At 40.6% G+C, this 14,042-nt stretch overlaps 1 pseudogene; it reads right to left on the reverse strand.

Annotated features, from left to right (window-relative positions):
• Nucleotides 1-13,692: 13,692 nt before the first annotated feature.
• LOC102469227 (serine/threonine-protein phosphatase PP1-gamma catalytic subunit-like) overlaps nt 13,693-14,042 on the reverse strand; it is a 2,193-nt pseudogene continuing 1,843 nt past the window's right edge.

Raw genomic sequence — 14,042 nt, forward strand, 5'->3', positions numbered from 1 at the left:
CACATGCACCTGGCATGAGTTTCAAGCTACTGGATCCAGGTCTTAAACTGCAGTCAACCATGTAGAAGTTCAACACGTTAACCACTATGCCACCTGCTGGTCCCAGAAACTGGTGATTTTTCAAGAGCTATAAAGGTTCCAAAGAGGGTGATGAATTTTCATTGAGGCCAGCAGAGAAGGAAGTTGATTCAATAGAGATAGTAACTACAGTAGAGATTGTAGTTCAACCATGGTGCTATTAATATTTTGGGTTGGATAGTTATTTGTTACAGGGGCTGTTGTCCTCATTGTAAAGTGATAAACAGCATCCTTGTCCTCTCCTGAATAAATCCCTTGTAGCACATGGACCCTTCCCCCTCTGTGATGGTCAAAAATATCTCCAGGCATTGCCAAATGTCCCCTGAATGGGAAGAATCACCCCCAATTGAGAAGCGCTAGTCTAAGTCAGAGTTAGACAATAAATAAATACATAAATACATAAATGTGTGTGTGTGTGTGTATGTGTGTGTGTTTGTCAGAGTCACCTAGGTATGTGCTAAGAATACCATTTTCTAGACTTCACTTTGACCCTGCTGTGGTTATCTAGAAGTAGGTTCTAGAAATCTGACTTTTAGCATGTTTCTTGTTCTAGTTCAATCTTTTGCTAATAATAGAATTACATGAGTCTGGGTAATTTATAACAATCAACATTTATTCTGCTCATGGGTGGTTTGGAAGTCCAACATCTCATGAAGGTCTTCTGGCTTATGGATAACATGGTGGGGAGCAGGATCTGGAGCATGCAGGGTGTGTCTCTCTCATTCCATTTCCTTAGAGACCCACCAGGACACAATCATGAGGGCACCCCTTTGCTTCATCATAAACAGGTTAAGTCTCTTACTACTGTCACAATACAACCACATTTTAGCATGTGAGTGTTGAGGGGGACACTTTCAAACCATAGCATTCTCTAAGTAATTCTTGTGCTCACATAGCTGTAAAGACTGTTGTATCCGCTATAAAACCACAGGCATATCAGCTTTACCTGTTTGATAAAGTTACCTTTCTAATCAAAGGATGTAGTATGGCTAATGCTTTAAAAGAGGGTTTTAGAAAACATGAAGTAATATACTTCTATAGGTTTGATAGGCTTGACTCCCCCGTATTGAATTTTGTCCTATGTTCAGTAATGCCAGATGAGGTATTCCATCTTGAATGCATATTCATATTACCCCTAAAGAACATTTTTTAAAAATTTGCTACAGGATAATTATGCTTGCTGGAGAGAAGCAGAGAGAAGTGAGAGAGAACCCCACCCCAGGGGAATGGCCACACCGTAATCCTTTTTCCTCCATTCTGTCGTGATTTGGGGCATGCACATGCACCTGAACACACATTTTGCATGTTTCTCAAGCTGCTGCATCCAAAACTTGAGCTATGTAGTTGGTCAAGTAGGATCCAGCTGCCTTAATCACCATGCCACCAACTGGCACCCACCCCCCATAAAGAGCTTTAAGAATTATATATGCCTAAGATCCACACCCCAAAGACTCTGATTTGATTAGACTGGGTTATGGCCTGGGCATCAAGATATTTTAAATTTCACTAGGTAACTCTGATATGTTTCCAAGGTTGAAAATAGCTGTTCCTAGACCAGAGATTCTCAAACTTGAATGTGTTTAAGAATTACCTGCAGTTCTTGTTAAAATATAGATTACTCAGTCCCTCTCCTTAGAATTAAAATAAAGTGTACTCAGAAGGGCTTCAAATGCTTTCATTTTTAACAATTTCATAACCACACTCTCTCACACACACCCATGTCTATCTTTCTCACACACATGCACGTACACACTCATGCACATATCTGTGTGATTTAAAGTTTATCATCTAGACCTTTTTTGTGTGTGTTTATTAGAGAGTTTTTTTTTTTTTAAGAGAGATTTTTGCTATAGGGCACGTGTGCTCATTTGAGCAGGGACTTTATTTATGTAAGAGATTTTTTTGCTATATGGCACATGTGCTCTCCAGAGAGAAAGTGAGAAATTACCCCCCAGGAGGGATGACCACCCCACAGTCCTTTCTCCTCCATTCTCCTTTTGGGACTCTGGGCACACACACACACACACACACACACACACACACTTGTCATGAGTTTTAAGCCCCCAGGTCTGGACTTGAACCACAGTTGACCACATGGGAGTACAATGTCACAACCATTATACCATCTGCTAGCTCTGAGAGATTTTTACTATAGGGCATATGTGCTTACCATAGAGACAGAGAGAGACATAGACAGAAAGTGAGAAATCACCCCCTCTTTCCCCCCCGGAAATGGCCACACCACAATCCTTCTCCTCTAGTCTCCTCTAAGGCGTGCTTGCACTTGTGCCTGGTGTGAATTTCAAGACTCCAGGTCTGGAATTTGAGCTGCAGTCGGCCATGTGAGGGTCCAGCAAAATAGCTTTATGCCATCTGCTGGTCCCTTTTCTTTTTTTTTTTTTATGATAGTGCATCAGTATACCTGAGATAGAGAAAGAAGGCACTCTTGACAGTGTCTCATTACATCATGATCTCCCCACCACAGCCTTCAGCTCCTCAAGGTGGATTCTGGGTACTGACACATATACTCAATATGTTTGTAGGCCAGTCTGGGGATCCAAACCATAGTCAGACTGGTAGCTCCCAGCACTGCAGTCCAGAATACTGTGCTCAATGGGCAGGGCCTACATACCCATTTTGAGGACTGCTATTGGGTCGTCAGAAAAGTCATGACATGTTGTTTCTGTGTTTTTCTATGCAAAAATACGTGATGACTTTTCCAACAATCCAGTGGATTATAATGCTAGGGTATTACTCACTTTAAAAACATGAACAATCTTCTTTTTATGAAAGTAGATTAAACTGGAGGGCATAAAAGCAGTGAAAATAGTTATGGACACTGTAGACAGTGTGGAATGGTACAGATGGGAGAAAGGAAGAGTATAGAGAAGGATAGCATGAGAACGAATAGAGAGGCATGACATTTTTGGGACATAAAAATGGTTTATTACCTGTTGATGATAACATGGATAGTATTCTCTACTAGACTGGTCTGAGAAGTATTTTATGTTAGGTAAATTCTCATTACAAGCCAAATTATATATAGTGATTGAATGTTTAAAAAAATAATGTTAATAAAAATAATAAAAATAATCTGAAAAAAAGAAAGGCTATTTGATGATGATAACATGGATAGTAATGTCATTGTCTTGACTGATATGCATGGTAATCATGCTGGAAAAAGAAGTGTTACACACTGTAAAGATATATGTGATTAAATGTAATATAAAAAATTTAAAATCTTAATTAAAAGAAAAAGTAGATTGACTCTGCATAAAGGAGAAGAGAGGTCTCAGACCTTCAAAGTAAAATGATTCCTCAGGTCCAACAGGTAGCATAGTGGTTAAGGTGCTGGAATCCCCACATGACTGACTGGGTTTGAGTTCTGGACCAAGGGCTTGAAACTCAGCTCCGTGTGTGCATGTATGTGTGTGTGTGTGTGTGTGTGTGTGTGTGCGTTTGTATGCACAAGATCCCAGGAGGAGACTGAAGGAGAAGCAATTGCAACATGGCCATCACCTCTGGGGGGTGATTTCTTGCTTTCTGTCTCTCTTTCTCTTTCTGTCTCTCCAGCAAGCACACACATCCTATAGCAAAAACCTCTCTTTAAAAAAAATAATAATGATTCCCCAAATCAAGAATTGAGGGTTCAGTAAAAATGTGTAACTGTAGTCTTGAAAGTATAGTCTTCCTACCTAGAATTTCTTTATTTATAATGCCCAGGGATTAATGGAGGGCATTCTCTATATTTTAATCAGAAGCAGTCAACCTCAAAAGGAACTAAATCATTATTGGGAATTGAGGCCAGTCACTAGATGAGCTCAAAATAGTCAATGGAGATTGAGAGATACATGCCTCCCATTCCTGTTGGAACTGGATTTACTCATTCATTTATTCATCATTTCAGGAGAAACCATTCCATATCTGACCCTCAGTTAGACACAAATGATATGAATATTAATAAAAAGAAAGCCCCAGCAGACCCGTGGCATAATAATTACATCGCTGGAATCCCATTATTTGACCGAAATTTGAGTCCCAGACCCAGCAGTTTAAACTCACATTGGGTGCATGTGTGCCCAAAATTCTGACAGAAGAATGGAGGAGAAATGGGGGTAGGGGTAATTTCTTGCTTTCTGTCTCTGTCTCTCTGGCAAGCACACATGCCATATAGCAAAACATCTCTTATATAAATAAATAAAGTCCCTGCTCTAATGAGCACACGTGTCCTATAGCAAAAAATCTCTCTCAAATAAATAAATAAATAAATAAATAAATAAATAAATAAATAAGGCAAGTTCCTGCTCTAAGTTGATCATAAATCCCTGGTTGTCATGAGCTTTCAGAGAACAGAAAGATACTCCCAAAAAAGGCAGAGATAGCCAAGTCCAAAATGTGTGAAACTGTGGATTGAATGAGATTTTATATTAGTAAGCTAATAAGCTGGATAGAGAGCAGGTCATGAAACTCCCCAAAGGCAGCTAATCTTGGATTTTAAATTTGATATTCAGGAGCCCAAATCTGTGACCTCTCCTGATGCAAATGGAAGGTACTAAATCAACAGAGGGCCAGGGTCAAACATTGGCCACTCAGGTATTGGTCTGGCCCAACTTATGTGGACTTTGGACATTCCCTGTTCAATAAGACAAGGATTTTGGATGCTCCCCAGAAAGTCAGTTTACATTCTCTTTCCAAATTTGTTTTACTTGGGCCAGTCACATCTGAAACAATAAATTTGGAGTTTATTTTTCCCACATCACCTGTTTCCTTATTTCTCTTCCACCCACGATAGCCTATACTCATTGTGATCTCTTGAGAGAGAGATTTGTAAATAGACCTCAACATCATAATTCCTAAGACAGTGGGCTTAGTAGACATGGACTGGAATCTCAGCCCTACCACAGAGAAGTTGCTTGACCTCTCTGAGCTTTGTCTTCCTCCTCTGTGCAGTAGGGCTGATAGGGCTGTTAGGAGGATTAAATTCTCTCCACTCACCCCCAGAGAGGTGGCTCTTCCTTTCATTGAGAGCTCAGCCTACATGTACCCCCTCTGACAGGCCTTTTTTGATCACTCAATTGCTTTGTCGTATTATCCTATTGAATCCTTTGCAAGACATTTACCATCTTGTTGTCTGTTTATAAACTTGTTGATTGTATTCTCTCATCAGAATAGAAGCTTTCAGAAAGCAAGGATTCCTTATCTTCTTTGTTGCTTTATCTTTAGCACTGAGAATAATGCCTGACACATAGTAGGCTCCCAATAAATATTTATTGAATATTTTTTTTCATTTAACAAGTTAATATTTATATATATTTATCAAGTGTAATACGGTCATACAAAAACATTTACTCAGAAATATAATTCACACATACAAAAAGAGGCTTTTTTGTCCCTTTTATATCCTATTTTAGACAAAATGATGAAACTCAGAAAATAACATGAATGCATTAGTTCTAGAAACTGGAAATTGCATATATAAAGCAGATCCAATCATCTATACATTCTCTCAAACCCAAATAATGAGGCTTATTGAATCATAGGTGTAAAGGACTGAGTGAACAGTGCCAGGTACTTAACAAGTGCTCAGTAAATGGTAATTATATTTATTATTAAATTAAGTTTCTATGAGATGACTTAATTATGATTCATAAAGTCTTACTAAATTACAAAGGAAATGATAGAGGCTTCTTGTAGAAGGCACAATGACTGGCAGGGCTGGTTACTGTTTGGGGGTCAGGGAGGTACCAAGGCAACTTTTTTTTTTATGCTATTATCTCTAGTATTTCTAGTATCAGATTTAATACAACCTACTCTGTTTTCTCTAATGCTAACAAGACATGATTATCTACCATTGATTACAAATGAGAAAACATGTCTAGTAATTATGGACCACCACTGAACCTGCGTCTACACGGCCCTGTTTCACAACTGTTTTACTGCATATCTCAGGATGAATGAGGGAACTGCTTTTTCTGGGTGGCCATTTGTTTTTTAAACTCATGATTAATTACAGCCAGAGTCAGTATCTTTTTATTATTATTATTATTATTTATTACCAGAGGGTACATGAGTTTGCCAGAGAAAGAGACAGCACCTCTCAAGCGGCTGGTCATGTTGCCTTCCTTTTCCTCCATTTCTCCATCCTGTAGGGATTTGGGGCACACATACTCATGTGCCCGGCATGTTTTTCAAGCTATTGGGGCCTAGATTTGAACTGCCATTGGCCAGGTGGGATCCTTCTCCTTTGGCCACTATTGATAATACCATTACAGGAACTTGTGAGTAATAGAAATATAATTCTCTTTTGTTTCCAAGTGGCAGCTCTAAATGTAAGATTCTGGAGAGCAAGATACATGTTACACTGTCCCAAGATCTTACAGAAAGCCTGGCCATTAGTCAGCACTCAATAAATGTGTGAATGAATGATTAAAGGAAAGGGAAAGACAAGGAGACCTACAGGGCAGAAAAGACTTTACATTGTAGAGCAGCCATCACTGACCTCTAGGTAAGATCTATTTCTTTTTGGGAACCAGCAGTTAGCGTAATGGCTATCTCGCTGGACTCCCACGTAGTCGACCATGATTTGCATCCCGGACCTGATGGCTTAAAACTCCCGCGGGGCGCGTGTGCGTGCATGCCCAAGATCACAGGAGGAGAATGGAGGAGAAGGGATTGTGGCATGATCATCCCCCCTGGGGAGTGATTTCTTGCTTTCTGTCTCTATGTCTCTTTCTGTCTGTCTGGCGAGCGCACGCGCCCTATAGCAAAAATCTCTCCAAAACAAAAAGATCTATTACTTTTTAATAAACTTTCCATGTCTTAAAAAATATGTGTCGGGGACCAGCAGGTGGTGTGGTGGTTAAGACACTAGAAACTCCCACATGGCCAACCATGGTTCGAGTCCTGGAGTTGGTGACTTGATTTCTCACATTCACTTTCTCTCTCTGTGTCTCTCTCTGGTCAAATTAAAATAAATGAATGAATAAATAAAAATAAGCAATTATTAAAAAAATTAAAAGTGCGTCTGGGCCAGCCTTTGGCATGAGGTTAAGCTGGCTATATTCCACATGCCTTAACTGTGCAGTTTGAGTCCTGGACCTGGTGGCTTGAAAAACATACTGGGAGGGACCAGCAGATGGCATAATGGTTATGTTTCTAGACTCCCACATAGTTGACCAGGGTTCAAATCCCAGACTGACAGCTTAAAACTCATGTCAGGTGCATGTGTGTGTGTGTGTATGCCCAAAATCCTATGAGAAGAATAGAGGAGAAGGGATTGCAGCATGGCCATCCCCCATGGGAAGTGATTTCTCGCTTTCTGCCTCTCTGTTCTCCAGCAAGCACATGTGTCTTATAGCAAAAATCTCTATTAAAAAAATAAAGAAAAACACACTGGACAATTGTGCATGTGTGCCCGAAATCCTGAAAGGAGGGAGAGACAGAGGAGAAGGGATTGCAGCATGACAAATCCCCTGGAGTTGCTTTCCCACTTTCCTTGTCTCTCTCTCTCTCTGGTGAACACACATGGCCCCTTCCAAAGAAGAAAAAAGAAGAAGAAAGGAAAAAGAAAAGTCTATGTCCTTGAAGCCAACTTTGACCACTCTTAACCTTGTCATCCAGGTTTGGCTTCTTCCTTTGCAGTACTTCTCCAGTGAAATCACGTCACTTATTCTTTCTTCATACTCCACCACTACCTTCCAACAGCCCGCTCTCTCCATTTTCATATAAAATGACAACAGAAATAATTGCTCATTGCACACTGGTTACAATTCTATAAACCAGCTTCCATTTAATAACAGGATTCTCTACATTTCAGACTACAAGAAATGTAGAAAAATCAACTATTTCTTTAGATATTAATCACAGAGAATTCTGTGATCCTCCTTTCCATGCTTTGGTGGGAAAGGACAGCAGAGTAGCAGAGTATGGGTTTGAACTCTGCTTCTCTGTCTCAGTAGCTGCATGTCCCTGGGTAAGTACTTGGGAATTCTCTGATCATTAATTCACTCATTTGTGAAAGAGTGAGTACAACTTTATTGACTTGTACGAGTTAAACTAAATGCATATCTGGAAATTATTGTTTAAATTACTATTTTTTCCCAAGACTTCATCCCCGAAACAGTAAAAGAGAACCCCATTGTTCAGTTTCTGAACTGCAGTAAAAGGAAAGAGAATAGGCAAAAGCAATGACTTGTTTTTGAAAAAAATTTTTTTACTTTTTTTTTTTTTTTAATCGGGTTGAGCTTTAAAGAAAGTCTAGGCGGTCTAAATATTTGGAACTGTTGAACTCTGTGAGAGACACCTGGCTCCAGATTTTTATACAGGGAAGTAACTCTGAAAACAAAAAAGGCATCCCACCTGCTGATTTCTTTATTGAGAAACCTTGAGTTATGTAACTGGAAATCACAAACAATCTGCATGTGGAATGAGACGCCATCGAAGGACAAGTTTAATCAAGTTTATGGGCATTTCGAGACCTGTAACCATAAAGCAAGCTCAGATGAAGAAATCTTCCGTTATGAGGCTGCCATGTGCCAAATCAACCCCAGGATAAATGAGGATTGATATGATTGTTATAATCAGCTCTAGCATGTGAGAGCAAAAGGGCAGTGCCACAGGATGCCTATAGTGAAAATACTTTGATCATTCAATAATTTCATTTATGGAAAATTATTTTGGATCATTAAATTAATGCCCATATTGCATAAAGAGTTGGAAAAAACAACATATTGAGGTTGATGATAAGGACTGTTGGCTGCTTTTCATTGATAGAGAAAGCAGGTGTATAAACATCACCATACCAAGATAAAAGTGAGGATTGTTTTGGTTTTTTTTAAAGGATCTCATTTGACATCAGAGCATCTTTTCTTTAGACCAGAAATCAGAAAACTTTTCTGTAAAGAGCCAGATAGGAAATGTGTTAGGCTTTGCCGGAGTTACTGTCTGTCATAACTATTTAGCCCTGTGTTGTAACATGAAAGCAGCCATAGACAATAATAAACAAATGAGCATGACTGACTTCCAATAAAACTTTATTTATAAAAGCAGGCTGTAGGCCAGACTTGGTCCATGAGCCATAATTTGCTGACCTCTACTTGATTTTTTATTATTATTTTTTAATATATGAAAAGAAATTTTATTACATAACCTGTTAGTGAATACACCACATGGGGTTTTCTTAAATGACAAATGAGGTATGTTTCTGATTCCTCTGAGAACCTCAATGTCATCTGTCTCTTGGAGGGTCCAGTTTCTTTCTTTTTTTTTCGGAGAGGTTTTTGCTATAGGGCGTGTGCGCTCGCCAGACAGACAGAGAGAGAAAGACAGAGAGATAGAAAGTGAGAAATCACCCCCCGGGGGGATGGCCATGCCACAATCCCTTCTCCTCCATTCTCCTCTCGGGATCTTGGGCACGTACGCACACGCGCCGGACAGGAGTTTAAGCCACCAGGTCCGGGACACGAACCGCGGTCGACTACGTGGGAGTCCAACAACATAGCCATTACGCTAAGTGCTGGTTCCTTGAAGGGTCCAGTTTCTTAAGACATCTGTGATACTGTCCATGAGGATACCAATGGTGCTTGGTAGTAAAGAACATTTGGCTAAGTTGTTCTATCATGGGTCCTTGTTCAAGGTGTTCACTTTTCTCTCCAACCTGGATTTCAGCACTTGATCATGTGTTTTTTCATTATTATACACAAGATCTGGTCTAGGGATAGGTTTTGTGTGTTCATATGGAATGTCCACAGATGAGCGGTAGCATGCTATGGTCCTGCCATCAGATAGCAAAGCAAGCTCCAGTTTGCAATTACAGTCATCTGCAAGACAAGAATATGTAGATTTAGGACAAACACAGTATAAATCTCCATTTAGGGTTGGAAGGAAAAGTTTCAAGATGGTTGTCCTTGATATCCCACATTTTATTGCTGCTACTGCCATAGTGAATCAAGAGGCATCTTAGGTGGTACAAAAAAAGTTGTTCTGAAGAGAAATTGTTTTTTAAATCTGCTTTTAGACAAACTACTTTTCAACCCTTGACAGATCATCACTGCGAGCACACCATCTTGTCTCTGCTGATCCCTACTTTAAATCGGTGTACTTACTATCTTGGTCATCCCAGGCCCCAAGCAACTTATGCTGCCTGTTGACATCATCGTCTTCATATGCAAGAATTTAGTTTTTCTTTTCAATGGATGGATATGTGTGGTGTATTTCAAACCTGCAACTTAGTCCAGAAAAATTCCTACCACAAAAATATCATAGTAAGATTATAACTTCCTTTCTAACCTTACATTTCTTTCTCTTGGGCAATTTTCGGGATGTTACTGTGAACTTCCCAGTTCAACTTGTAGCTCTAGTTTTAGTCCCAGCTTTCAGCAAATTTTCCAAGCAGCAATAAACCCTCACCTTTCCCATAGTAGAAAGATCTGTGGTTTTTTTCCAAACTCACTGGATAAGATAAACTCTGTGTTATCCATGTACTCACTGAGTGCTTTGCTACTCATAGGTGTTCAGTAAACATCAGATGAATGAAAAATTAAGCAAGGGGAGAGAGAGAAGAAGGAAGAAAAAAGAGATAATTAAGCATCATTGAGACAATGAATCGATGCGTTTGCAAGATCTATATGTCCAGTTCTTTTGAAAGTACATTTGTAGACATGGGCTTTCTGAGTACAAGTTTTGTTTAAAAGAGTCAACCACAGGAAAAATAATCACTCATTTGTTCAATAGATTTAACAAATAAGTATCTGTGTGCCATGCTTCAGGGTTACTGTGATGACAGAATAGACAAAATCCCCACGCTCATGGCACTTACATTCTTTTAGCAGCAGCAGACAGTAAATGAACAAATCAATATAAGACAAGACTTCCAAAAGTTCATGGGGGGACCAGCAGTTAGCGTAATGGCCCTGTCACAGGACTCCCACGTAGTCGACTGTGGTTGGCGTCCCGGACCCAGTGGCTTAAAACTCATGCCGGGCGCGTGTGCGTGCGTGCCCAAGATCCTGAGAGGAAAATGGAGGAGAAGGGATTGCGGTATGACCATCCCCCCGGGGGGTGATTTCTTGCTTTCTGTTTGTCTGTCTCTCTGTCTGTCTGTTGAGCACACATGCCCTATAGCGAAAACCTCTCCAAAAAAAAAATGTTCACGGAAAAGTAAAATTAAAGTACAAGTTTATTTTGGTGCAAAAAAGTTGTTTGAAATGCATGCACAGGTTTTTCATAATACATATTTTTCATGATCATTTTGAAGACTCCTATACAATAAGATGCCAAGGCTTGGCTTTCAAGGCTTCCTTTACAACAATCAGCACTTACCTTTGCCTTGCCCTCAGTAATTTTTTGTAGAATAGATGACCCAAGTCTATGAGACTGCCCATCATCCTCAGTTTCTTTCTTTTTTTTTTTGGAGAGGTTTTTTTTTTTCTTTCTTTCTTTCTTTGCTATAGGACATGTGCACTTGCCAGGAAGACAGAGAGAGACAGAGAGACAGAAAGCAGTGAGCAATCAACCCCCAGAGGGGGGAGGATGGCCACACTGCAATCCCTTCTCCTCCATCCTCCTCTCGGGATTTTGGGCATGCATGCACACGCGCCTGGTGTGAGTTTAAGCCCAGGGTCTGGGACTCGAACTGCAGTCGGCTACATGGGAGTCCAGCAAGATAGCCGTTATGCCAACTGCTGGTCCCCATCCTCAATTTCTCACCTATAGAATAGTTCTGCATGATGGGGCTGGCAGGTGGCATGGTGGTTAAGGTACTGGACTCCCACGTGGCCAACCGCAGTTTGAGTCCCAGCCTGATGGCTTGCTTTCTACTTTTTCTCTCTCTCTCTGGTGAGTGTACATGCTCTATAGCTAATTAAAAATGATGATAGTACATAAAATAAAATAGATAATTTTTTAAAAAAAGAATATGTTGGGACCAGCAGTTGGCGTAATGGCTATGTCGCTGGACTCCCATGTAGTTGATCATGGTTCGAATTCCAGATCTGGTGGTTTAAACACACCAGGTGCATGTGCATGCATGCCCAAGATCCCGAGAGGAGAATGGAAGAGGAGGGATTGCAGCATGGCCAACCCCTCTCCCCCGGGGGAGGATGATTTCTCACTTTCTGTCTCTCTGTCTGTCTCTTTCTGGTGAGTGCACACGCCCTATAGCAAAAACATCTCCCCCAAAAAAGAATAGATATGCATGATAGTCCCAGGGTCAAGTTAGGAGAGGAGCAGTGAGAACTGGGATGCAGGTCAGGCACTGGGAGTAGCCCTCTTGTTCCAGGATAAGCTAGGGGGAAGGAGGAGCTTCTTTAGTGTGATTTGAAGTTTCCCAGGCTGGTGGTTGGCAGGGAACTGTAAACCATTAGTGGCAACTTCAGTAACTAGAGACATGGGGACGTCCTAGACTTGAAGCTCATGCCATCTCGGAGCCATATCAATAACAGCACCACAGATGCAGTTGGTGCCCGTGGCAGTGACAGTACTGGGAACATCTGTTTTTTCTCTCTCCAAGCCCGGTGCTGCACTCCCAGAGCCTAGGCTCCTGAGGGGATAAACAGAAAAGGGGAGTCATAGCCAACAGAGAAATGGAGGGTGTCTGCTGCTGTAGAAGCCAGAGCAGCCGCTGCTTGTCCAGACAAAATCCGTCTTTGCTGCCATTTCCAAGGAAAGCTCATTCAGTGTCAGGGGCCAGGTGGAGGAGACCTCATCCCCGACCCCTTGTCCAGGCCGGAGACAACATTCATGTCACTCCAGAGGCTGAAAATTCTTTCAGCAATGTGTCTGAAGAGCAGATGCTTGTGAATTGTCTCATACTTGACCATGTAAGGTTGCTGTGAAAAAGGAAAAGTTAAGATGCCTTCTCCAGAAAAGAAGGGGTAGGTCAGGGAGGGCATCCTGGGCCGTGTCATTCCCTGCTAATAATCATATCTTCCCCTATGCAGAGCTCTGTGCTTTCCAGAATACTCTCAGTTAAAAGAAAAAAAAGTTATTATGTCTTCAAGACCTACTTTGTGCCAAGTGATAAGCTAAGAAGTTTACATCATTATCTCATTTGATCCACTTGTCTACCCTGTAAGAGGTAGTGATCATTAAACCCATTTTTCAGATGAGGAATCTGAGGCTCAGAGAGGTGAGGTAAAGTTGCCGAAGGTCCTAGAGATAGTAGATAATAAAACTAGGACTTACACCAGGTCATCTGACTTTGTCACATGATGCTGTCTTTTATATCCTTCATTTCCATTGAATTGGGATTTATGTAAATTGTGTAGCATCCACATGTGCCAGACACATAGGAAGCAATCTAGAAATGGTAGATTTGGGGAGCTATGTGATCCATGTGATCAACATATTTGATTTTTACAGACTGGTCAAAACTGAACTTTTTTTTTTTTTAACAAGTTTGTCATTTAATAAGTCTGAATTCATTTTCACCACATGGTATTGTACACTGTCATCTGTAGAAACAGATTTCTTTTTAACAAGTCTTAGTTTAAAAAAGTCGTAGATACTGTGAGTTCCGTATAAACTGGTGGACAGTAAGTTAGTTTCTTTGTTTTGACTTATTAGCCTCAACCTCACTGCAGAATAAAGAATGTAGGCCAAAGAAAGCATAATCGGTCACTCGTATAGAACAGTATTGTTTCTATAATTTGAAGCTTTCTGAATGGTCAGGTTCGGGCCTGATATAACTGTAAAAAGATTACTTAATAAATAGACTACATGGAAATTGTACAAAATGTTATTAACTTGAATCATTAATAGCTTAAAGAATACTATATTACTAGTTCAAAATCAAAAACCTGTTTCTGGGATCAGCAGTTAGTGTAATGGCTATGTTGCTGGACTCCCATGTAGTTGACTGCAGTTCAAGTCCCGGACCTGGTGGCTTAAAACTCATGCTGGGCGTGTGTGCGTGCGTGCCCAAGATCCCGAGAGGAGAATGGAGGAGAAGGGATTGCGGCATGGCC

This window comes from Tupaia chinensis, unplaced genomic scaffold, assembly GCF_000334495.1.
Source record: "Tupaia chinensis unplaced genomic scaffold, TupChi_1.0 Scaffold000682_1, whole genome shotgun sequence".
Lineage (NCBI taxonomy): Eukaryota > Metazoa > Chordata > Mammalia > Scandentia > Tupaiidae > Tupaia > Tupaia belangeri.